We start from the raw sequence: 24,709 nt of genomic DNA on the forward strand, positions 1-24,709 counted from the left end.
AAGGAGAAAGAGGGAGGGAAGATCGAAAAGCCCAATAAAAAATGGAGCTTGATCACTCCTGAAGGCAACAGCAGTTTATTCTGCTAACTGAATAACTTACAGAATTGTCCACTGGTGGTCAGGAGGTGGGAGCAGAGCCATTAGAGAGAAACTCTAGAAAAAAAAAAGCAAAAAGACTCAACACACATGCCTGAGTCAAGATGCTCCCAGCTCAAGTTGATTTTACATTCACGTGGAGCTGTCTGCTTCCCGTGTGGCTGACATCAGAGGTGGCCCAACCGTACATGTCGTGAGGCTCCTGGTAGGTGAATGTTTGAATACATTATGGTATATCAGTTATACAGAAAATGACGCAGCCACTTAACAATGAGTGAGATACACATACATTGACCTAGAAAGATGTAATAATATATGAGTAAATCAAACTATGGTATACACTTTTTGTCATGTTTTCTTTTTTAAAAATTTTTTTTATTTCAATTTTCATGTGGACACAGGTATATAGATTTTTGCCATATTTTCCTTTTTAAAACTAAAAATACTATGTGTGTATTTATATATCTTTATATAAAGATAGAGGAATGTTTAGAAGGATATACATCAACTTGTTAACATTTGTTTACTCAGAGATGGAAAGTGAAAGAGAAAATTATTAAATATTTCTTTATACAACTCTGCATTATGTCAATTGTTGCCCCCAAATATTAATACATTATTGTGAGGCATTTTCATTACCATTTTAAAAAAGGTAATTACTTGAGGGACATTACAATTCAGCCGATTTACTCTATATCTCATAAGTGCATACAATTATTCCATGTCAGCTAAAAATAACACAGCAAAAAAAGTGAACCGACTTGTCTCTGTCTACAGCCTCTTTCCCACTTGAGAGCTTTCTTTGGAAAGAAGTTCATTTCATTGCTGGACAGTCATAATCTTAACTGCTAGTAAAAACCGTTCTATTTCTGAGCCAAAACTGTTTTTTATTTGTTCTTTTTCCGCTCTCTAGATTGCCGCTGTCCAATATGGCCTCCAGACACATGGACTCTCAAGTATTTGAAATGCAGCTAGTCCAAATTTAGATGGCTTTTATGTATAAAACACACAGCACCATACTGATATAGACAGATTTGGAAGACTTTATATATTGTATATGTATTATATAGTATATATACATAATTATACACACACAGGTTTTGAAGTGTTAGTAATAAAAATGGGTGTAAATATCTCATTAATAATTTTGCATATTGGCTACATGTTGAAATAACATTTTGAATACATTGAGTTAAATAAAATATGTTAAGATTAATTTCCTTTATTTTCTTTTATTTTAAAATTTGGCTGCTAGAAAGTTTAAAATTATATATGTGGCTTTTATTTCTGTTGGAAAGCGCTGCTCTAGAAGAACATTATTTTTTCTTCAGAGCAACTGATTTAGTCTTTACTTAATCAGATTTACACCTGCAGTTTCTTCAATCATTTATCAGCTATTATCTTGTTTCCCATCCCAGGAGGTATCTAGCACATAATAAGCACTCAATAAAAATGTGCCATTGTAAGTTGAATAGTGCTTTGGAAGCTAGGAGGAGGTGCTTTGCAGGAAAGAGCTGTCGTCAGAGATGAATGCTCAGAGAGGACTTGGTGATTAAGAGATCATTTTTTTTTTAGAAAGAAAAAAAAGAAAGAGAGAGAGAAAGAAAGAAAAAAAGAATTTTAAAAAAGGAAAGGAATGAAGGAGAGGAAGAAAGAGCAAGAGAAAGATGGAGAGAGAACGGGAGTTTGCTTTATTGCCCAGGCTAGAACGCAGTCTAAAAATGAATTTTGAAAACCTCTTTTATGCCAATAATTGTGTTTAACAATGGAGACAGGAAGGAATAAGGGAAGAAAATAACAAACAGGCAGCCAACCAATATTTCATTTGCAACCCATCTCACATGCAAGGATACACAAAGACTCAAAACAAAGGGATGGAGGAAGATTTACCAACCAAATGGAAAGCAAAAATAAGTAAATAAATAAAAAGCAGGAGTTGCAATTCTCGCCTCCGATAAAATAGACTTTAAAGCAACAAAGATCAAAAGAGGCAAAGAAGGACATTACATAATGGTAAAAGGATCAATGCCACAAGAAGAGCTAGCGATCCTAAATATATACGCACCCAATACAGGAGCACCCAGATACATAAAGCAAGTTCTTAATGACTTATAAAGAGACTTAGACTCCCACACAATAATAGTGGGAGACTTTAACACCCCATTGTCAATATTAGACAGATCAACCAGATAGAAAATTAACAAGGATATCCAGGACCTGAGCTCAGACCTGGAACAAGTAAACTTAATAAACATTTCTAGAACTCTCTACTTCAAATACACAAAACATACATTCTTATCAGTACCACATCACATCTACTCTAAGAGCTCATTTTGTTCTTGGAAGCAACATGCTCTTCATATTAATATCTAGGACAGAAGTTAGACTGCATGAGGTTATAAAATGATAGGTTGTGATTAAGTGGTGGTTGTAAACTTAAATTCTTTGTTGGGAGAGCTACAGAATGTTCGATTAAGAAGTCCAGAGAAAGCTTTTTTAATAAAGACTTAAATACAATTCTTATAAGGAGAGATACTATTTCTGAGCCTCATTCCATCATTACAGCCATTCATCTCTCCTTTTTCCCTCTTGATGAGCTTTTAATAGCCAAACGATGTTCATGATGACATCGGCAATATCAAGAGCTTGCCTGCAGATGGAAAATACCAAATAATTTTGCATATGTTTGATGTCAGATCACCTTTCACAGTGGTATGGGTGATGCACTGCCCAAGCCAGAAGGCATGATGCACTTACACAGCCCTGATTCAAGCTGGTGGATGTCAGCAGTGGGTAGAGGTCAAGGAAGAGGTAAGACAAACAAAGAAAAAGTAACAAGTGTTGGAAGAATATAGGAAAATTGAAACCTTTGTGCACCTGGTGGGAATGTAAAATGGTGCAGCTGTATGGAAAGCAATATGCAGGTTCCTCAAAAAATTAAAATAGTACCACCACATGATCCAGCAATTCCACTTTTTGGTATTTACTAAAAGGAAATAAAATCACTACCCCAACAAGATATCTGCATGCCCATGTTCATTATGGCAGTATTCACAATAGCCAAGACACGGAAGCAACCCAAATATCCATCAACAGATGAATGAACATCTAGGTGTCCATCTATGCATGAATGTATTAAAAATGTGGTATACACAAATGGAATATTATTCAACCTAAGAAAAAGAAGGAAATTCTGTCATAAATCACAACGTGAATGAACCTGGAGGACATCAAGCTAAGCAAAACAAGCCAGTCACAAAAGGACAAATACTGCATGATTCCATATATGATGCGTCTAAAGTAGTCAAACTCATAGAAGCAGAAAGCAGAATGGTGGTTGCCAGGAGCTGTATGGAGATAGAAATGAGCAGTTCCTCTTCGATGGGTACAACATTTCACTTATGCAGTATGAAAAAGTTCCAGAGATCTGCTATAAACATTGTGCTAGTTGACAATAGTGCACTGTTTGTACACCTAAAAATTTATGAGGGTAGATATCGTGTTACATGTTTTTCACTATAATAAAAAAGAATATATTGGCTCCTTCATGATGTAATCTATGACTTTTTCCTGACGAAACTCATTGTTCAATGTCATTGGCATACAAGTATTCAAACTGATCATGTTGCTCAGCTTCTTGTACAAAAACTTAGGTTAAAAAGTAAGCTTTAAAATATGCATAATACATTTACAAACTAAAAGCTTTTAACAATCTGAAATTTAAGAGTTTTTTTCTGGTGTCCGGAGAGGGTTACGAATTAAATATGAAACAATTTAGTATTTCCTTCTAATGCTATAGTTTTGTCACAGCAACAATAAAATAATTTTTTTGTAGCAGCTAGAATTCAGCTTATGAGAAGAGTTGTTTGTGGGAAACAACTCTTGTTGTTTATGAGAAGAGTTTGTGGGAAAAATGCTTTGATAAGCCCACATGGGGCATGAGCTAAGCCTCATGGGCCTTGTCATTAGGTGGTGATATAAAACTTTATAGAAAGAGAGAAGTTGGCTGGGCATGGTGGCTCACACCTGTAATCCTAGCACTTTGGGAGGCCGAGGCGGGTGGATCACAAGGTCGGGAGTTTGAGACCCGACTGGCCAACATGGTGAAACTCCGTGTCTACTAAAAAATACAAAAATTAGCTGGGTGTGGTGGCTTCTCCCCATAGTCCCAGCTACTTGGGAGGCTGAGGTAGGAGAACTGCTTGAACAGGGACCCGGGAGACAGAGGTTGCAGTGAGCCGAGATCGCACCACTGCACTCCAGCCTGGGCTACAGAGCGAGACCCCATCACAAAAAAAAAAAAAAAAAAAAAAAAAAAAAAAAAAAAAAAAAAGAAGGAAAGAGAGAAGTTGCTCTGCATAACTAAGAAAAATGTATTGGAAGCTCCAAGGGAGAATCTGGAAGAAGATATAGAAAATAGAGAAGGGGAAAGAGTGCAAACAAAATGATGGATAGCCATGTGTCATACAACCTTCCTAGAGCCCTCAAAATCCTTAGTAAAGCCTACAAAAAAATTATGCAGTATTTATTACATTCTTGTGGAGTCTGGTGAGTTCGGCTGCATTTTAAAACCAAGACAGGTTTATAAAATTATTATTTCTGAAACGAACCAGGCATGTTATTCCTGTCTTCTGCATAAAATAGCAAATCAATGGAAAAATTATTATCTCAATGATAAGGGATCACTGCTTTTATCTAAATTAATTAGAAAAAATGAAGAGAGGTAAACACTTGTGTCTAAACTGTATAGATTTTCTACCATAACTCAATTACAGTATATTGTTCATTTCTTCAGGTTTTTGTATATGTGTATGTTTTTAAATTGACCCAAATGCTAACTAACTTTTAGACCTTTTTATGCTTAAATGTTTTTTGATATTCAAAATGCCAAATTCATTTTTTTTTTCTGGACTATCAAAAAAACTTTACTTAGCAACCACCCAGTTGTCAAGCTCAGGTGCCTCCCAGGGCAGGGAGTTCAAAGTCCAGAACCTCCGAGATGGGGCAGGTGGTAGGCAAAATGTGAAATAGATTGATGTTGGGAGTTTCCAGCTCACTTTTCCTCAACTCCTCTTCTAAGGTTTCTGGCCAAGACATTTCTCGATCATCTTATGTGGCTTAATTCTAAACCTTGGAGAATAAATTAACCTTATTAAACCAATTCAAGCTGAGATTTGCTGGAAATAACTGAATTCTCAAGGAGATTACCGGACGTGGGCAAGGCTAATCATAAAGAATGAATCATAAGTAATAGAATATCCGCTACCAGGAGCAGGCAATGTGGGAAGTATATATTGCACAGATGCCACACAAGTGACTGTCTGGTCTCCCTGTGCTTTGGTCTAATCTTGATCCTTTGGACATCCTTTGTGTTTCGGATGTAGTCAGAAAGGAAATACTCAGTTTTGAAGGGTCAGAATTCTCTAGAGTAAACAAAGATACTTCCTTATCATCCTTTTATTTTGATAAATGGAGGAATAAACCAACCAACAGAGTTCAGCTTTCTTGGGTTTCATCAATGGAGAGCAAACTCCTGTGTATGCCATGGATAACACATTAGTTTGGTTGCATAGTCAGCCTGACAGGTAGGCAAAGCACCACAGGCTCACAGAATATCTGAGCTGTTCCTGGAGAACAAAGGCTATGTCTTTATAAATCCAGAAAATGCTTTACCCCAGCAATACTCAATAACACTTGCTGAACAGGTTATCTTAAGCATTATTTAGTAAAACTTTCCTCACAGGGCAGGAATGAATTTCTGCCACAACAAATAAAGATCTCCACTCAACTAGAAGTGTCATGAAAATAATGCTTTGCTCACCATTGTCTGGTAAAATATGTGGCAAATAATAAGACCTAAAAGCAACAACAATTTTGAATGAATGCATTTTTTTAAATATACCAATTGTCCAGAACAGTGAACCAATGGTAATGAGATTAAATTGAATAAATGCATATAAACTATGACATGACATATTCAAAGAAGCAGATGATTAGACTAAAGAATAGACTTGGAAGACATGACAGACATTTTCACGTATCTGACAGGCTATCTTATGCAAAGGGGTTGGACTTAATCTGTGTGGCCCCAGATGGCACGATAGAACCAATGCATTGATGCTATAAGAAAATATATAAAAAGAGGTTTTCTGACATCATTCTCAGCAAACTGACACAAGAACAGAAAATCAAACACCGCATGTTCTCACTCATAGGCGGGTGTTGAACAATGATAACACATGGACACAGGGAGGGGAACATCACACACTGGGGTCTGTAGGGGGGAACTGGGGAGGGACAGCGGGGGGGTGGGGAGTTGGGGAGGGACAACATGGGGAGAAATGCTGGATGTGGGTGATGGGGAGGAAGGCAGCAAACCGCATTGCCATGTGTGTACCTATGCAACAATCTTGCATGTTCTTCACATGTACCCCAAAACCTAAAACGCAACAAAATACATATATTTTTTAAAAAAAAAAAAAAAAAAGGTTTTCTGATAATTAGACCTGACCAATGGAAGACATTGCCATATCTTATTGTTGTAGTCCACCCGTTGATTCTATGTGGTAAAACATCAAACTTGTTTTAACTTTCAGATTATGCATGCATAATTCCAAAATATGAGTAAAAGTTCAAATTTTTGTCAAGTGTTATAAATTGTAATAACATTAATTGAATTTTTTATTTTCATCCAGCTGCCTTAATGTCATGCACTCTGAGACTTAATCCCCCCTCAACATTCCTGCTGATTGGATATTCCCAGAAATGAGTCTGTCACTAACTCTCAAAGCAGTCCAATCCATCTCTAAACAACCATGGCAATGTGGAAGTTTTAACCTACTGTGGTAGGCAGAATAACGGTCCCCCAAAGATTCTATGTCTTCATCCCCAAAACCTGTGAATACGTTACGTATATGGCAAAAGGAACTTTGCATATCTGATTAGGTTAAGGATCTTGAGATGAGGAGATGACCCCAGATTATCTGGATGGGCTCATAAAGCAATAGAGTCCTTACAAGAGGGTGACAGAACCTTCAGAGTCAGAGCGACTGATGACGCTACATTGCTGCAGTTCTGGCTTTGAAGATGGAGGGAGGAGTCACAAGCCAAGAAATGCAGGCAGCCTTGAGAAGCTGGGAAAGGCAAGGCAGCAGATCCTCCCCTAGAGCCTTCAGAAGAAATACGACCCCATCAACATTTTTATCTTAGACAAGTAAGACCCATTTCAGAACTTCTGACCTCCAGAGCTGTGTTGTTTTCAGCCACTAAGTTTGTGCTGACTTGTTACAGCAACAAAAGGAGACTGATGTATCTTCAATTGAACCAGAATGGCTCTTCCCAAAGCTTCCAATTATTGGTCTCTGGTTCATATTGAATAAACTTAGTCCTTTGTATATAACAGCGCTTAAACTGTTTGAAAACCAAAATCTTGTCCTTACTAATAAAACATTCCTTCTCCTGCATTTGCATCCTTAATTCCTTTTCTTACTTTTAAGTTCTGGGGTACATGTGCAGGTTTGTTGCATAGGTGAGCTTGTGTCATGGGGGTTGTTGTACAGATTATTTTTTATCCAGCCTATCCATCATTTTATCCAGATGGGCATTTAAGTTGATTCCATGTCTTTGCTATTGTGAATAGTGCTGCAATGAATGTATGTGTGCATGTGTCTTTATAATAGAATAACTTATATTCCTTTGGGTATACATCCAGTAATGCGTTTGCTGGGTCAAGTGGTATTTCTGTCCTCAGGACCTTGCCACACTGTCTTCCACAATGGTTGAACTACTCTGCACTCCCATCAGGCATCCTTTATTCTTTCATCCTTTTCCTGTATGACTAGATTGCAACTTGATTCACTTTCCTATTCATTGTCTTCTGAAAAAGTCCCTTTTAGATCAGTGGCTTAGAACAGAATCCTGTTACCCAAATGCTGTCTGACCAATACAATGGTAAAAATCTTTGCTGGCAGCAAACCTGGCTGACAAATATCACATTTAGTCCATCCTCTCATTTCCCTTTAGCTTTCATTAAGCACTGATGCATAATGGACTATATACTAGGTGCCATGGTGTTTAATATTTTGGGTTAAACACAAGTCATTCTCACATTAGTAGAAAAGTTCTCTGAAGTTTCCCATGGTATGGTCATAGAAACAAATTCAACTAATAAAATGAGTTTACAATTACTCGCCTACAATTACTTACACTTTCTCTTCTTGAGAAATTAAAAACACTAATTGGTTTCTAATTCTTTGTATATAAGACCAAATTTTGCTCTTTTTCTTTGTCATCCTCTCTGGAAACATTGTAAGATCTGCTTTTCATTCCCAGTGCTCAGAAATTTCACAATAGGATTTGGTATATGTTTTTTTTATTTTCTGTTATTAGAATAGGCACTAGGCAAAACATTTAATGAAATTTTCTCTTTTTTTATAATTTTCTTTCTTTTATTTGCCTGTTTTCTATGAGATCCTGATCCACTTGGACTGCTTGACTATTTTCCTCTTTTGTCCCTTGCTTTCCATCTTCTGGTTTTGGTCTGTTTGTCTTGTTGTGTGTGTGTGTGTGTGTGTGCGTGTGTGTGTGTGCGTGTGCATGTGTGTGTGTGTGTGTGTGTGTGTGGTTAATGTCTTATAAGTGTACTATATAGGTTTTCTAGGCCTGCCATAACAAAATACCACAGAGTGGCTATTTTTAAAAAGAGAAATTTATATCCTCAGAGTCCTAGAGGCAAGAAGTCCAAGAGCACGGTGCCAGGAGTCTCCTCTGAGTTCTCTCTTCTCCACTTGCAGGCAGCCTCCCTCCTGTTGCCTCTTCATGGCCATCCCTCTGTGAGGGATACACTTGGTGTCTCTCTCTGAGTCCTAATTGCCTCTTTCTAAATGGATACCAGTTATACCGGAGTAGGACTTACCTTAAGAGCCATATTTTAATTTAAGTACCTCTTTAAAGCCCTATCCCCAAATACAGTCACATTCCCAAGTACTGGGGATTAAGACTTCAATATATGAATTTGAGGGGGACACAATTCAGTCTGTAACATTTACTCCACAACTGTATCAATGCTTTGGTTTGATTTTTAATTTCTGCTGTCATCATGTTTATATTTGATGGTGTTTTTTATCCTCTTAACATTCATTTTGATAGTATTCTGTTCGTGTCCATGGATTCATTATCTTCTCTTATCCGAGAATCTTAGTTTGGTCTTTTTTTGTTCCTACATTGTTTTTGCCTCCTCTGAGTTCACTTCATGGTAAAGTGTTTTCTCAAATATCTAGACGTCTTTGGCTGTTCATTCATATAGAGTGACTGATTTAAGACACTGAAAACCTGATGAGAAGTTCTGTGAAAATAGGTAAGACTAGACAGAGAACTTCAATGTAGGATGGTCAGGCTATAAGCCGGCTCATTTTGTTGGATCAAGGGAGAGGAGTACATTATGATGAGTGATGAGCAGTGAGCTGTGACCATGGAGCACAAGGGTGAAATCACGGGAGATTTGCAGATAACAGTCCCGCATACGATGGGGACCCTCAAGTCTCAACAAATTCCTCATGAAGAAAGGTTCACAGCAATGGTGTGGGATTGCTTCCTCACATGGTTCAAGAATATTAGGAGCTTCAAGCTAGCATAAAAATACTCACAGCCAAGACAGAAAGTAGGAGGGGAAGGCTTGACTAGGCGGGGACATAGAGTGGGCTTCCCGATGCAGCAACCACAGGGCAGGCAGCATCTTACTACAAGCTTTTAGTCCCACCCCACGCAAGCCATCCTGTGTGCATCACCGCCACGCTGGCACTATTCTCTGCTACTCTCATGCAATGGAAACAAGGGGAGATGGAGGAAAGAGTTTTTTCTGCATGGCAATTAGGTATTTTTATCATCAGAGGAAAAAGGAATAATTCCATTTTTAAGAGACTGTCTCAAATGAAGTCTAGTCCAAATAACTTGCACCCAGTTTTAATAATATTTTGTGTTAAAAACAAAAGAACTTTTCCACTTGACTGTCTGATTAACATGTTTTGTAAACTTTGAAACAGTCTCTAAACCCTTATCAGAGCTGTTGCAGGAAGACTTGCCCAGATCAACAAGCCCCCGATCAAAAGACAGCTCTATTTTCTTGAAACCTCTTTACTCTTTTCTGCCACACAGTGAAAAAATGGCCTGAAGTATCATCTGACAAAGCAGAGCTGCCAAAATCCACCAAGGAAAACAAACAGTAAAGCAATGGCTACCTTCAAGACTTTTCTCGTGAAGCCTGCCTGTTTTGGGGAGAAGAGGAGGAATACTGTGTTCATCCTAGCCAAATACTTTCTTCAGCCATTTCCCATCCCTTCAGTCCTCAGGTTTCTCAACCTGGAATTCCTTTAGGAAAAAATAAATCTTTGGTTTTGTGATTTGAAATGTAGCTGAACATGTCACTACCCAGAAATTACAAATTACATTTATTTTAAATCATATAAAAATGTGTCTGAAGATCCCTTCGTGAGTGAGAGGAAAGGAAAAGTTTGTCTTCTTTGCATTTTATTTTATTTTGAAAAAATTATCAAAGAGGCAGGGAAATGGGTGGCGAGGAGGAAGCTGGGAGCACTGAAAGTGTACTGCTCTTCAAACTTCAGCCCCTTCACAATTCTGCTTGAGGCTCAGCCCAGCAAAAGGGGGTTTGTGCTCAGGCAGGTACAGAGGAGTTTGACAACCACCCACTGAGTTCCTCAGAATCAGGAAACCAAAAAAGCAAAAGATAACAAATGTTTTTACAAACTATACTTCTGCTTCATTCTTTTTAACACATTGTAATTAAGTAACATTTATTGGGCAGCAGTGAGGAGTTGGTGTGTAAAGTTTTAATCTTTTTAAGACAAACAGTTCACCTGCCTTATAATGTTTTTAAAAATACAGATTATAAGATTTCAAAGAACATTTTGAATTAAGACATGTGTTTTTTGTTTTTGTTTTTGTTTTGTTTGTTTCTGCCAACAAGAGCTTTGCAAAGAGCTTACTTCATTCAAAAACAAGTTTAAAAGAATATGGCCCCACTGCGGGGGGAAAAAAAGCCCTTATCAAAGATAGAGCCTCTGAGAGCTGGCCTTGATTCCTGAAAGGTCCATTGGAAATCATTCTTCAGAATTAAGAGATTGAAAGTATTATCGGCAGGCATGTACGTTATTAGAGAGACCTGTGGTCCTATTCTATCCCTGGCACTTACGAGCTTCATGACCTTTATTCAACTTAATAACACTCTTGGTGTTTCAGTCTCTCCCCATTTGTAAAGAGGGATAGTAATACTCCCAAAATTGTTGTGCAGATTAAACGGATAATGTATGAAAAGCACCATGCCGGGCACTCCATAAACCACATCTATCATTATTATTTATTAGACCACTGACCTCTAGGAACATGACAATGTGATATTGGATCTGGGAAAGGAAAGGCTTAGCAACAGGGATTTTGAAGGCCAGTCCAGATGAAGTTCCCTGTGAAGAGCTCTAAACAAACAGACATCAGCTTGAGAACACTAATGAAGAAGAATGGATCCTGGAGACCAACTCATATCATTGCCCAAAGCTGTCCCTCCCGTCGTTCATTTGCTTAAGTGCCCAGCATAATATTTTAGAAATATGCCAATTACTCTTCTTAAATATTCTTGATAGGCTAGGGCCTAATATAGACTGTAAAGAGGGTGGGGTAGGAGGGGTGGAATCCAAGCAACTTTTTGGATCCTACTACTCCTTATGTTGTTCTTGACCATGGGCATGTAAAGAATGCTCCTTCAAAACAAATTTGAGTGCTAAGAACTATTTTCAGACTCAGAGAAATCTCAGTGGTCTTCTATCCATCTCTCACCGAGACTAGACAATACTGTCAAAACCGACAGACAGATTGCCCTTGGAGTCCAACTCACCAGCATGTTCATGATGACCACAAGTCTTTACCATCAACATACACAGAGGAAAGAAGACAAGTTATAGCCACTTAAGCACAAGCTTGGTGCTTAGAAGAAAGCAAAGGAAAGAGATACTGAAGAATTTCAACAGCAAGTGATTTCAAAGGAGGGTGGCTGGTAAGGGGTACAGGACTCTGAAAACTTACATTAAAGATTTGGAATTTCAATTTTTACTATTCAGACAAATCAACTTTAGAGGCACAAATTCCCAGAAAACTCAGAATCATTCATGACAACCTTCAGGTCCTGTTCATCCAGTCCAGTCACTGATTACATTTGTTTGTTCTTTCAGCAAGTCTCTAGAATCTGCCCCTTTCTTTCCATGACCACTGCCCAAATCCAGGTCCCCACCATCCCCACCTGTCCTTAAGATCCCCCCCACTCTCTCACATCCAAAGTTATCATAATCATTTCACAATGAATGCAAATTAAACCACAATGAGATACCCCAGCCAGAATGGCCACTATTAAAAAGTCAAAAAGCAATAGACGGTGGTGTGGATGTGATGAAATGTGAACACTTATACACTGTTCATGGGAATATAAATTAGTAAACTCTCTATGGAAAATAGTGTGGAAATTTCTTAAAGAACTAAAAGTAGATCTACCATTGGATCCAGCAACCTCACTACTGAGGTATCTATCCAAAGGAAAAGCTATTATGTAAAAAAGACACCTGCACACATACGTTTATCACAGCATAATGCACAATTGCAAAGATATGGAATCAACCTCAGTGCCCATCAACTAATAAGCGGATAAAGAAAATGTGGTATATACATGAAATACTACTCAGCCATAAAAAAATAATTAAATAACATCTTCTGCAGCAACTTGGTTGGAGCAGGGGACCGTTATCCTAAGAGAAGTAACTCAGGAACAGAAAACCAAATACCGCATGTTCGCATTGGTAAGTGGGAGCTAAGCTATGGATATGCAAAGGCATACAGAGTAGTATGATGAACCTTGGAGACTTAGAAATAGGGAGGGTGGGAGGTGGGGTGAGGGATGGAAAACCCCCTACTGGATACCATGGACACTACTGAGGTGACAGGTACACTAAAATCCCAGACTTCACCACTATGCAATTCATCCATATAGGCAAAACCACTTTGTGCCCCTAAAATTTTTTTTAAAGAATTAATTATTTCATGGGTTTTTTTCCAGTCTTCCTCCCCCTCTTTAGAGGAAAAGTTTCCTTAAACAAAAAAAGTCTCTAAAAGTCCTTCTACGTGAGAAACTATAGCAGGATTCTCAACTAGAACACAAGAAATATTCACCTTAGAACATCTGGAAGACTGCTGAGGTGGCCCTAAGGGGACTGGGCAGAGGGAAGTTGACTGGCATAAGGAATTGGAAAAACTCTTGTAAAATAACTTATCCTAAGAGAAGAAAGGCATTCACATAAAAGCTTGGCCTTCTAATAAAGCTTCGGTGTTAGGAGGGAGAGCAGATTTTTGGTGTGATACACGTTAGTCAAATTTTCCTCTGGCCCAGTCCCCAATAACTCATAATTAGGTCCCCAAGAAGAAAGTGGCTGAAAACACAAACAAAAAGAATTCATGTTAATATAAAGACAGAAAAGAGATTCTCGACACATCAGGGAAGGTAACAAAGTGGTTTTGGTGCCCTGTGGATTGGCTCAGAGAATGGCGCTGGCTCTATAAAACATCTAGCCTTCATGGCAGGATGTGGACGCTGGCAGTGGCAGGAGGGAATTTCCCGATATCTTCCCAAAGTCATGAAAAGGTTCTTGGCACCTTTGCATTGGCCTTACCAGGATCAGTAATCCCAGTCCCAGCAAAGGGTCATGAACAACCAAGGCAAAGACGAACCGGGCAAGTTCTGTGTGTGAGTGGAGAGAGCTGTGCCCATCAGCATGTGTGAGACAATCCCGGGCACTCTACAAATTTGGGAGAATTTCTTTGAACGGAATTTATCAGGCCCCATGTAAGAGGCTAGGGACATTCATGCCGTTTTTACCTTCAGGTTGGGATGGTCTGGGAAAATTTGGTATTTTAATCATAAAACAGTTCACCAGGGAAGAGAAATTAATATTTGTTAATGCCTGCAATATGTTAAGTACTATGACAGATACTTCACATATATCTCCTCTAATCTTTAAAATAACTATAAACCAGGTGCTTTTCCCCTCGTTTTAATTAAAGATAAAGAAACTGAGATTCAGGCTGGTGAAACCTGCTCAAAAATCACATCGCCAGCCAGGATCGCGCCTGTTTACCTAAATTTACGGTCTTTGCTTTTATTAATACACTTGCATTTGTTTAGGAAAAGCATCTTCCTCAATGACTGCTACCATATGGACAACATCAGAACATGATTGAACACCACCATTCTGCAGTAAGTGTTATGTCCGGAATATGCTTTGTATCACAAAGGATCACTAAATATAAACAAACCAAATTTGGGGACCCATTACGTTATTTTTACAAAACATTTTATCTGCAGGAAAGAAAGCAGAGGAAAAGAGAACAGTTTGCAGGTCCCAGTCCCAGTGACAGCTGTGAATTGTCTTATCCACACCATCAGTGAAATTGTAGAATTGCATTATAATGAACAAGAATGAAATGAACTTGGCCTTGTGGTTATGCAAGCTTCTTGTGAGTGTTCTGCATCTGGGATTCTTGTGTCCACTGGAAACACAATCTGTTCCACTGCATTAAGCATTCTTTGGCCTTAGGGAAATAAATCCTGTTTGAGACAAGTCTATATCTGGGCAATCCCAGGCTCTACCCACTAAGATCTATGCTGCACTGATGTGGGAACACTCCTAGAGTCAATATAATTTTGTTTATTTGTGTAAAATGTGCATAGAAAGAAAGCCAGGGGGTGTTTTAGTGGAAGAAGTAACAAGAAAATGAAGAGGTTGAAGAAAGAGATGTTGGTCCCTGAGATGTCTCGGAGGCATCTCAAGCTTGTCTTAGTCTAAGCTAAAGTCCTCATCTTGTCTGCCAGATCTTGCTCCTCTTCCTGGGTGTGCTGTCTCAGTAAATGGCTCCAGCATTCACCCAGTTACCCAATCCTGAAACCAACCAATGAAAGTGCTTCGCTCTCCCTTTGCACTCACATCTAGTCATTTACTGAGTCCCCTTGTTTCTACCTTCTAGTTATTTCTCAATCCCTCCCTTTGACCTCAGTCCCATTTACACTACCTGAATTAAAGTCACTGTTGAGTCTTTACTGATTCAAAGAATTCCAACTAGTGTCTTTCCAACCTGTGTTTGTCCCCATTAACCCATTCTCCAAAATGCATCAAGGGGAGCATCCTTATTTGCATTTTAATTGGGATAAAATACACATAACATAAAAGTAACATCTTAACCATTTTTAAGTGTGTGTTTCAGTCTATGGCCATACCACCCTGAACACCCCCAGTCTTTTCAGATCTCAGAACTGTGCATTTCAGTAGCATTAGGTACGTACGCATTGTTCTGTCAAAACTGCCAACCACCCACGGAACCCTTCATCTTGCAAAACTGAAAGTCTGTACTCATCAACAACAACTCTCATTCAGCCTCTCCTCCCCATCACTCAACTCCTGCAAACCATCAATCTATTTTCTGTCTCCATTAGTTTGACTACTCTAGAAACCTCACATAAATGGACAGTATCTGTCCTTCTTGTGACTGGCCTATTTGACTTAGCATAATGTCCTCAAGGTTCATCCATGTTATAGCATGTATCAGAATTTCTATCCCTTTTAAAGGCTGGATAATACTCCATTGTACGTATATATCAGACTTTCTTTATCCGTTAATCCCTTTATGGATATTAAGGTTGCTCTCATTTTGATTTTGATTTGCATTTCCCTAAGGATTGGTGACATTGACTATCTTTTCCTATGTTCTATCAGTTATTGTCTATCTTCTTTGGTGAAATCTCTATGCAAGTCCTGTGCTCATGTTTTAAATTGGGTATTTGTGGGTTTTTCTCATGCTAAGAGTAGTATATCCTATTTGTCTTCCACCGTGATTTTTGATTTCTAAATATAGTTTTATCAGATTTATTAGTTAAGACCATATTTAAAATGCATAAAAGTACATTGTTCCTTTTATCAACATGAAATGTCCACCTGTTTCTTTTAATGCATTTTGCCCTGAATTTTGTTACTTGTCATTCTACTATTGCTATACCAGATACTTGTTGCTGTTAGTAATTGCCTGGCATATCTTTCTTCTTCTTTGGATTTTCAGACTCTCAGAGATTTTCTAAAGTGCGTCTTTTCACCAGAATATAGCTAGATTTTTTAAAATCTTTTTGAAAAGATCTCATAAAACAAATATCTTATTTAAAAAACTTGATGGCAAGCGTATAGCTATGACGAGGAGAGGGGTTCCTATTCTCACAGGGGCAACCAGCTGTCCACGTTTGCTGTGAGTGCTGTCACACGTGTGCTTCTTTCTGACATTTCGCATTTTCTTCTTACTATGCTTTCTCTTTGTTTCTGTTCTTCCCTTTTGATAAATTCTGTTATATTAATCTACTTCACTTTATTGTATTTATTTTTGTAGAACATCTTGAAAAGGACAGTTATATACTTAATGTAATTTTAGTCCCAGCTTGTTTCTAAATTCATCTTTCTCCTATTGTTTTTAAATCAATAAATAATTCACCAATGTGTTTTAACAACTTCTTTGCTTATTATTATTTCTTGCTGGGATACATACTTTAGAAGTTTTTTCATCAAGGGTGCATGTGTGACAAATTCCAGTTATTCTTGTAATCTGAAATGATCTTTTGTATTATTATTATTATTGACACAGAGTTTTGCTCTGTTGCCCAGGCTGGGGTGCAGTGGTGTGATCTCAGCTCACTGGAACCTCCACCTCCAGGGTTCAAGCGATTCTCCTGCCTCAGCCTCCCAAGTAGCTGGAATTACAGGCACATGCCACCATGCCCAGCAAATTTTTATATTTTTAGTAGAGATGGGGTTTCACCAGGTTGGCCAGGCTGGTCTCGAACTGACCTCATGATCCGCCCACCTCAGCCTCCCAAAGTGCTGGGATTACAGGTGTGAGCCACCATGCCCAAAGATCTTTACCCTAATTTCTGATGCATAATTTAAAATAAACATTTGTGTATTAAAGGACATTATTCTCTTAGTTTTTTAGATATTTCCCTGTTGTTTTATGGCATCTAATATTATTAATTAAAAATATGACATTATTTTAATGTTTATTCTTCTACTCTGTATCGGGGTCCCCAACCCCCGGACACCCTGTGGGGCACAGACCCATAGGAACCAGGGCACACAGCAGGAGGCGAGTAGCAGGCGAGCCAGCAAAGCCTCTTCTGTATTTACAGCTGCTCCCCAACGCTTCCATTATCACCTGAGCTCTGCCTCCTGTCAGATCAGCGGAAGCATTAGATTCTCAGAGGAGCACAAACCCAGTTGTGAACCATATATGTGAGTGACCCAGGTTGCACGCTGTTGATGAGAATCTAATGCCTGATGATCTGTCACTGTCTTCCATCACCCGTAGATGGGACCATCTGGTTGCAAGAAAACGAGCTCAAGGCTCGCACTGATTCTGCATTATAGTCAGTTGTATAATTATTTAATTATATATGACAATTTAATAATAATAGAAATAAAGTACAATAAATATTCATGCACTTGAATCATCCCAAATGAGGGGTAATCATCCCAAAATTACCCCTCCCCCATCCCTGGTAAAATTGTCTTCCACAAAACCCATCCCTGGTGCCAAAAAGTTTGGGAACTGCTGCTCCATGTCATATTTCTGACAGACTTTAGGGTGCTCTCATTATGTCGCATGTTCCAAAGTTTTAAGCATAATATCTAGATGCAGATTTTTTTTGCCTCTTTGTTACTTCATGGAATTTTTTTCAACTCAAGGAGTCATATCTCTATGTCCTTTTGCAAAATCCTCATTCATATATTAGCCATTCAAAATTCTCTCCCATGTATTTTCTTAAATGTATACTGAATCTTCTGAATCCACTCTCACGATCTCTTAACCTTTCTTGGCTATTTCTCTTCTCTAGTTCTTCATGTTGCATTCTGAGGAACTTCTTTAGGTTGATCTTCAAGTTTGGTCATTTGTTCTCCAGCTTATTTTACAGCTGCCGTTCCCTACTCTGTCTCTTGGGCAATCGTGTCTCTGAAGTCCTTTCTTAATTCCTGCATTAGCTGTAACTGCTCAAATATCAGTTATCCCATTTACGGTGTTTGTTGCGTATCTTTAATGATATTGCTCTTCCTCACATACTTTCTAATTCTCGTGCGCTCATCTTTCACAGGTGTCTCCTACATGCATTCTGGGTTGTGACAGTCTCCTGACAGGTGTTCCTGCAGCGTCCTCATCCCCAGCTGTGTATCAGAGACAGCTCCAGACCAGGCTTAGACCAGGTACACAAAGGACTGCTCATTTCCAGACTCTTTCTCCGTGTGGCAGAGAAACTCCGGACTCTGCTAAGAAGAGGTAGCCCCTCTCAGTCCCCAGCTATGGGCAGATAGAATAGCGTCAGCCCTGCTCCCGAATGTTAAAAGGCTCCAGTTCCACAATCCAAGTCCGCTAGAAGCCTAATGGATGTAGTCCTTTGTTACTATCATGGACTCCTGTCTAATTCCTCTCCCCTCAATTTTTGGCAAGCTTCTGGATTTCTGATTTTTATTTCCCATTTCTTATTTTCAAACATGAGATATATTTAGTAACACAATTTTAATATAGTAATATCAACACTGTATGACAGAGTGGAAGGGGAGATTTCTGCCAGTGTTCCATTTGCCATCTTCAAGTAAATGCAATGACCAGTCCAAGCACAAATCTGGCAGCACGAATCTCATCACTCTGTATGCTTTTGGGTAAGTCAAAAGATGTATTACGGCTTCAAAGATTATACGATCTGGCTTCCGCCAACCCCTTCTGACTCATCTCTCGCTGTTTGCTCACTTACAATCTAAGACACAGTCACGAATTTCATCTCCAGACTTCACGTGCTGTTCCCTCTGCGTGGAACACTTTTCTCCACTCATTTTGCCTTTATCTTTTAGGTCTCAACAAACCTAGGAGTCAACTCCTTCAGGAAGCTCTACATGACTAACAAACATCAGGTTAGATGTTCCTCCAAGAGCAGTGTTAGCTCCCCTTGTAGTTACTCCGCTACAGCCCTTGATATCCAGGTTGCATGGCTGTTACCCACTCTGGACTGGGCACTCCATGAGGGCTGGGGCCACTCATGCCTCAATGGCCAGCACAGTGACTGGCTCATGATAGGAACTCAGTGTCTCTTAATGAATAAAACCTGCATGCAGCCAAGAAAGAAAGTTGGGGGGAGCGCTAGGAAAGACATTAGGAAGAACTGAAGGGAAAAAAGATCAGAGACTCAAGAGGGTCTCAGAGTAGAGCCTTTATTAATGAAAAGTCATCTTTTTTGATTGAGAGACTTGGAGATCCATCCGCCATTGTTTTAGCCCAACTGCTCTCTCTTGCTCACTCTCAGTTTTCAAAGAATGCATTTCTTTTTCACTGGACTTCCCAACTGTATCATTTTGCTAGGGCTGCCGTAACAAAGTGCCACAACAGAAATGCTGTGGGTGGCTTAAACAACAGACTTTTTTTTGCCTTGCAGTTTTGAGGGCTAGAAGTCCAAGATCAAGGTGTCAGCTGGGCTGGTTCTTTCTGAGGGCCGTGAGGGGTGATTAGTTCTGTGCCTCCTTCCTAGCCTCTGGTGGTCTCAGACACTCATTGGCTGTAGATGATGTTCTCTCTGTGTCCTCACACTGCATTTTCTCTGTGCGTCTCTCTGCCTCTTCAGATGGCATTCCTTCCATAAAGACACTAGTCATATTGGAGTAGTGGGATTGGTCTCTACCAATATTTTTTTAATGCCTCATGCTAAGAGTGTCTAAGGATGTAAAGTACAAAGTGTTTTATTGCTGAAGTTACTTTCAACAGAAATAATTTTGATGACACATGAGTCATTTCAGTATACTTGCTTCCTACAAAGTTGCTGTCTGCAAGGGTAACAATGGAAATATAAAAACCCTGGTGATATATTCTATTACCACTCCAGTGAGAAATCTGGATAAACTGGGTTTGGCTTGTATGAATGCTAAAGAAAGAATGACTTTCTTTTTTTATATATAAAGACGGGGTTTCACCATGTTGGTCAGGCTGGTCTTGAACTCCCGATCTCAGGTGATCCGCCTGCCTTGGCCTCCAAAGTGCTTGCATTACAGACGTGAGCCACCACGCTTTTAAGTAAGTTTCCTTCACAGATAACAAGCATTTAAGTATTTATGTCAGTATCTATTTATTCTCTAGAAATGGGTTTTGTCAAATAAATGGAAAAAATTACTTTCAACTGTTACAGTTTGAATTCAATTACAGCTCCCTTGATTTTGAAGTCAGTAATGTACTGAGTTGCTGATCTTGGCAGTGTGCATTCCAGCTATGGTTATTCTACAGCTTTGCCAACCAAAATGAACACTTCATTTGACTATTAGTATTTTTCAGCAATAATGGAGATACAAATCTACCCAAGGCAGGTGACTTTTTGCTTAGCTGCTAATGGAGTAGAGTATTATGCTGATAGTTGAAAAAAGAATTCTCACTCAAGATCCAAAGGTAATAAACCTGGAAGAGACTGGTTGGGTTCAAGAATAATCTAAAATTTAAATCAGGAACCAGGTAAATTCAAAGTATCACATCACCTCCCTTTTTCCCCTTCTTGGCCTGCCCCAGAGTTAATTTAATCTCCTGAGCATGTGACTCCTGAGTATATGCCATAAGCCCAGATGGGACTTTCCCTCTCAGCCTTCACCAAGAGGACCAACTCCTACCAAGATCTCTAACCTCCCCTTTCAAAGTCACATCGCAGGAAAGAATAGAGAGATGTATTCATGTTGAGATGTAATAAAGTACTGATAAATACATTATAAAAGAGACTCAAGCCTAGGTCAAAGAAATGAAGAAATCCGTTTTGGAATTTTAAGTCAAAGAGGGGGTTTCCCAAGAACCCTAAAAGTCATCCACTTTTTCTACATGTTAGATTAAAACTTACCTATTTTCAAGAGGATTTGCCCCCTCTGCTTCAGATATATCGTCTGTACAATGATTACTTGAAGCACCAGTTTCATCGCTCCTGACTCAAAGAGAAGCTCAACTCAATTGATAGGTTTTTATCAATACTATAACGGAGAGGGATTCAATTAGTGCTACTCCCACAAAAAGGAAAATGTCACAATGAGGAACGAGGAGAGCAGAATTCAAATAACTCTAAAAAAAAATTAGGTACAACCTGGACAGGGGGTACCCAGTTTGATTTAGCCAAGTCAAGTGATTTCAAAAAGGTTGAAGAGGCGACCAGATATTCCTCCTGATGGGGACTCCACTACTTAGGAAGCTGTCCTGCTATAATCTCCCTTTCTCACACACACACACACACACACACACACACACACACACACCCCACATTCGAGTTTGCCTCTGGATTAAACAATCAATTTACAGAAAAAACATATTAAATGACACCATATCACCATGGAAATCAATTCAGCACAATCTATACTGGGAAACTGTATAGAACAAGTGACCCCCTTTCTTCAATAAATAAATGCCAAGAAAAAAATAAGAAATGAAGAAGCAAACTGATAGGTTAAAATAGACTTAAGAAGAATATCAACCAATCAAAAAATCCTATTTAAATACAGACTTAGACAAACTAAGAAATAATGATTCATGTATAAGACAATTTGAAATTTGAACACTGCCTAAATATTCCATGATATTAAAAATTGCTATTGATTTTAGGTGAGATAATGCTATTGTGATTCTTTTTAGTTTTAAGGCCTTACCTCCTTCTAAAGACATGTGAATTACCTGAATGGACTGTAAAATGATATAGTGTCTGGGATTTGCTTCTAAATATTAAATACGGTAGAAGAAAATGGGTGAAAGTGTAGATTTTAAAAAATGATTGGTTATGAAGTAAGAGTTATAAAATCTAGTTAATGGGTCTATTCTGCTCATTATGCCTTTCTGACTCCTTTTTATTTGTTTAAAATTTTCCAGTAAAAGGAGGTTAAAATGTTGAAAGTGTTTACAATGAAAGTTTGGAGAAGAAAAAGAAACAAGACAGATGCAGACCACACATGATGCACTTGGTCGCAAAACCAAATGCCAGATAAAAATTTAGAGTGTTGATACGGCAGATACTACCTGATTCAACTCTGCCTGTTCACTTGTGATTACAAAAGAATCCTTCTGTAACCCAGTCTTGAATTTGCATTGCAGCCTGTTCTAAGATTCCTTTTGATTTCAATTTGAAATGTATGATTGATATCTGATTTGATATTTTAATTTTAAAAGTATAAAATCATTTGATTTGTTTCTGAATGGCCTTTGAAAGTTGAGAACCTGATTTGCCAGAGTTATGAATCTTTATCAGACAAACAAGAGTTGCTTAAGAACTCGGAAAGATGATATCATGAAAGACATTTGAAGTGTTTGAGAAAATCAAGGTACTTATGTACTATACGTATATTTTAATGTTTAAAGGAATTCAACTTACTAAAATTTTAGTGAGCTCAAGTGTATAATTAATATGTACTCAAAGAATATGTAGAAATAATTATTTTATTTATAGAAAATTTATTGAATTTATAAACAGAATATAAATTTGAAGGTTGAACTTAATAGATTAAGAAAAATGTTTTTTTAATTGGCAACTTTAATAAAGTAAATAGTAACTTAAGACCCAGGTAACCATAAATAGTCCTTTCCAAACACAAAAGCCTCTCCCAGAAACTAAAAACCTTAAATGATCAACTGTTATTGTGACTTCACACAGGCAGAACTAGAACAAAACATCTTAAAAATACTACTTGCTAGCAAAAACAAGAGCACAGGTAGACATTTAGACCCCATTTCTTCATGAGGTTGTGTCTCTATGAGATCACAATAAGCAAAGAAGAGAATTAAAAATACATTTATTTTTATTATATGAATAATAAGAAATAAATGGTTGGACTGATTTATTTTTAATTTTCAGGATCAGGTTGACAAATGAAACCAGTAGATCAGTATTTTCAAAACACAGGTAAAGATCCATTAGCAGACTGTGAAATTGGTTTCGGGGGTCACTATGTCACATAACAAGAATGAATACTCTTTCGTGAAACTTCTATTTGGTTGAATTTACTAGGTAGCCATATATGTATTTCTTATTGAGAATGATGTTCAAAACAGCTTGAAAACCACTGCCATCAATTTCTGGGCCTGTCTTAACGCCCCTTCATAGCATTTTTTTCTAAAATATGAATGCGTTATTTTTTTCTAATGATAAATTTTTTCACAAACAGAAGTTGTGAAAGACTCTAATTATAAATGTGAAACACATGTTTTTTTATTGTTCCATTACAGAAATGCATAAAAAGGTTTTTAAATCACCTATAATACCATCACCCATTGTGTTGTGTAAAAAGGGTAGATAGATTTATCCATCAAAATTTCTCTAAAGTATTGTATATGGGGAAGTAAAGCACTTGATAAATCTTAAGGTAAAGGGTAAAACACTGAGAGGCCCAGAACAGAGCAGACCTGTTTTGTGGGGGGCAGGGAAAATAACTTTTCTGTTTCCCAGAGTGATGAGTGAAGGTTTTAAGAAAAGGATGAGTGTGAAGCCAGTAATGGTGGCGGAGGGGGGGAGGGGTGTTTCGACAATGGAACCTGTTCCCCATGACTCTCTCGGGTTACTTCAATAGAATTACTAAACTCATAAAGTGTTTGGGTACAAGGGAATTTTTACAAGAATTGATGGAAATTTTGAATTTCCTGGCATTGAACATGAGTGAGGTAGGACCTCAAAAGGTAGAAATACGAAGGCAGGGAGGAGCAAAAGGAAATTACTCCCAAGAGTTAGCAAATGTTTTCAGAAAGTGTCTGATTCTATCGAGGCCAAGATACTTGATTTCAGATTAGGTTTAATCACACGATCCGCAGTGTCACAGCCTGCCAAAGCGGGTGTGTGGGTGTGTATATAAAACATTTATGTGAGGGAGCATCTGCATACAGTTCCAGCTACCGAGGAGGCTCAGGCAAGAGGACTGCTTGAGCCCAGGAGTTCGAATCCTGTCTGGGCATCATAGCGAGATCCCCATCTCAAAAAAAAGTATGCATATACTTCCACTTTTTATGAAACAGGAATAAAAAGAAGAATATGTTGCTTTGCTTTCTGTGTTCTTTGCCATTTTTTGTGTCAGAAAGCAAAGGTGTCTGTATGAATAAATAGCACATAGTGTGCTCAAACAATGAAGTATTTACAGGTATACCTATCAATAAGGACAAATGTTAAAAACATGGATGGGTGGATGGGCGACTCCATGCCCAGGGCATCTGGATGCAGAGGAGGAACACCCAGGCTGAAGGCGGCTCAGAACCACTGGGGGTGTGTTTGGTGAAGGTGAGGAGGGTGCAGGCCATGCAGCCAGAAACAAGGACGAGGCAGGGTAGAGGATATGGTGCAGGAAAGGAGGCATCTCTGCAGAAGTGCCATTTCTGCCGAGACCTGAGTGGAGAGTACCACACAGAGGGAACAGCAGGGGCCAAGGCACACAGGCACACTGAAAGGGACAGGTGGCAAGTGAGGTGAGCAAGGCAGGTTGCAGGGCGAGGCTAGGGA

This window comes from Sapajus apella, unplaced genomic scaffold (genome assembly GCF_009761245.1).
Source record: "Sapajus apella isolate SASKATOON/1434 unplaced genomic scaffold, GSC_monkey_1.0 scaffold40, whole genome shotgun sequence".
Taxonomy (NCBI): domain Eukaryota; kingdom Metazoa; phylum Chordata; class Mammalia; order Primates; family Cebidae; genus Sapajus; species Sapajus apella.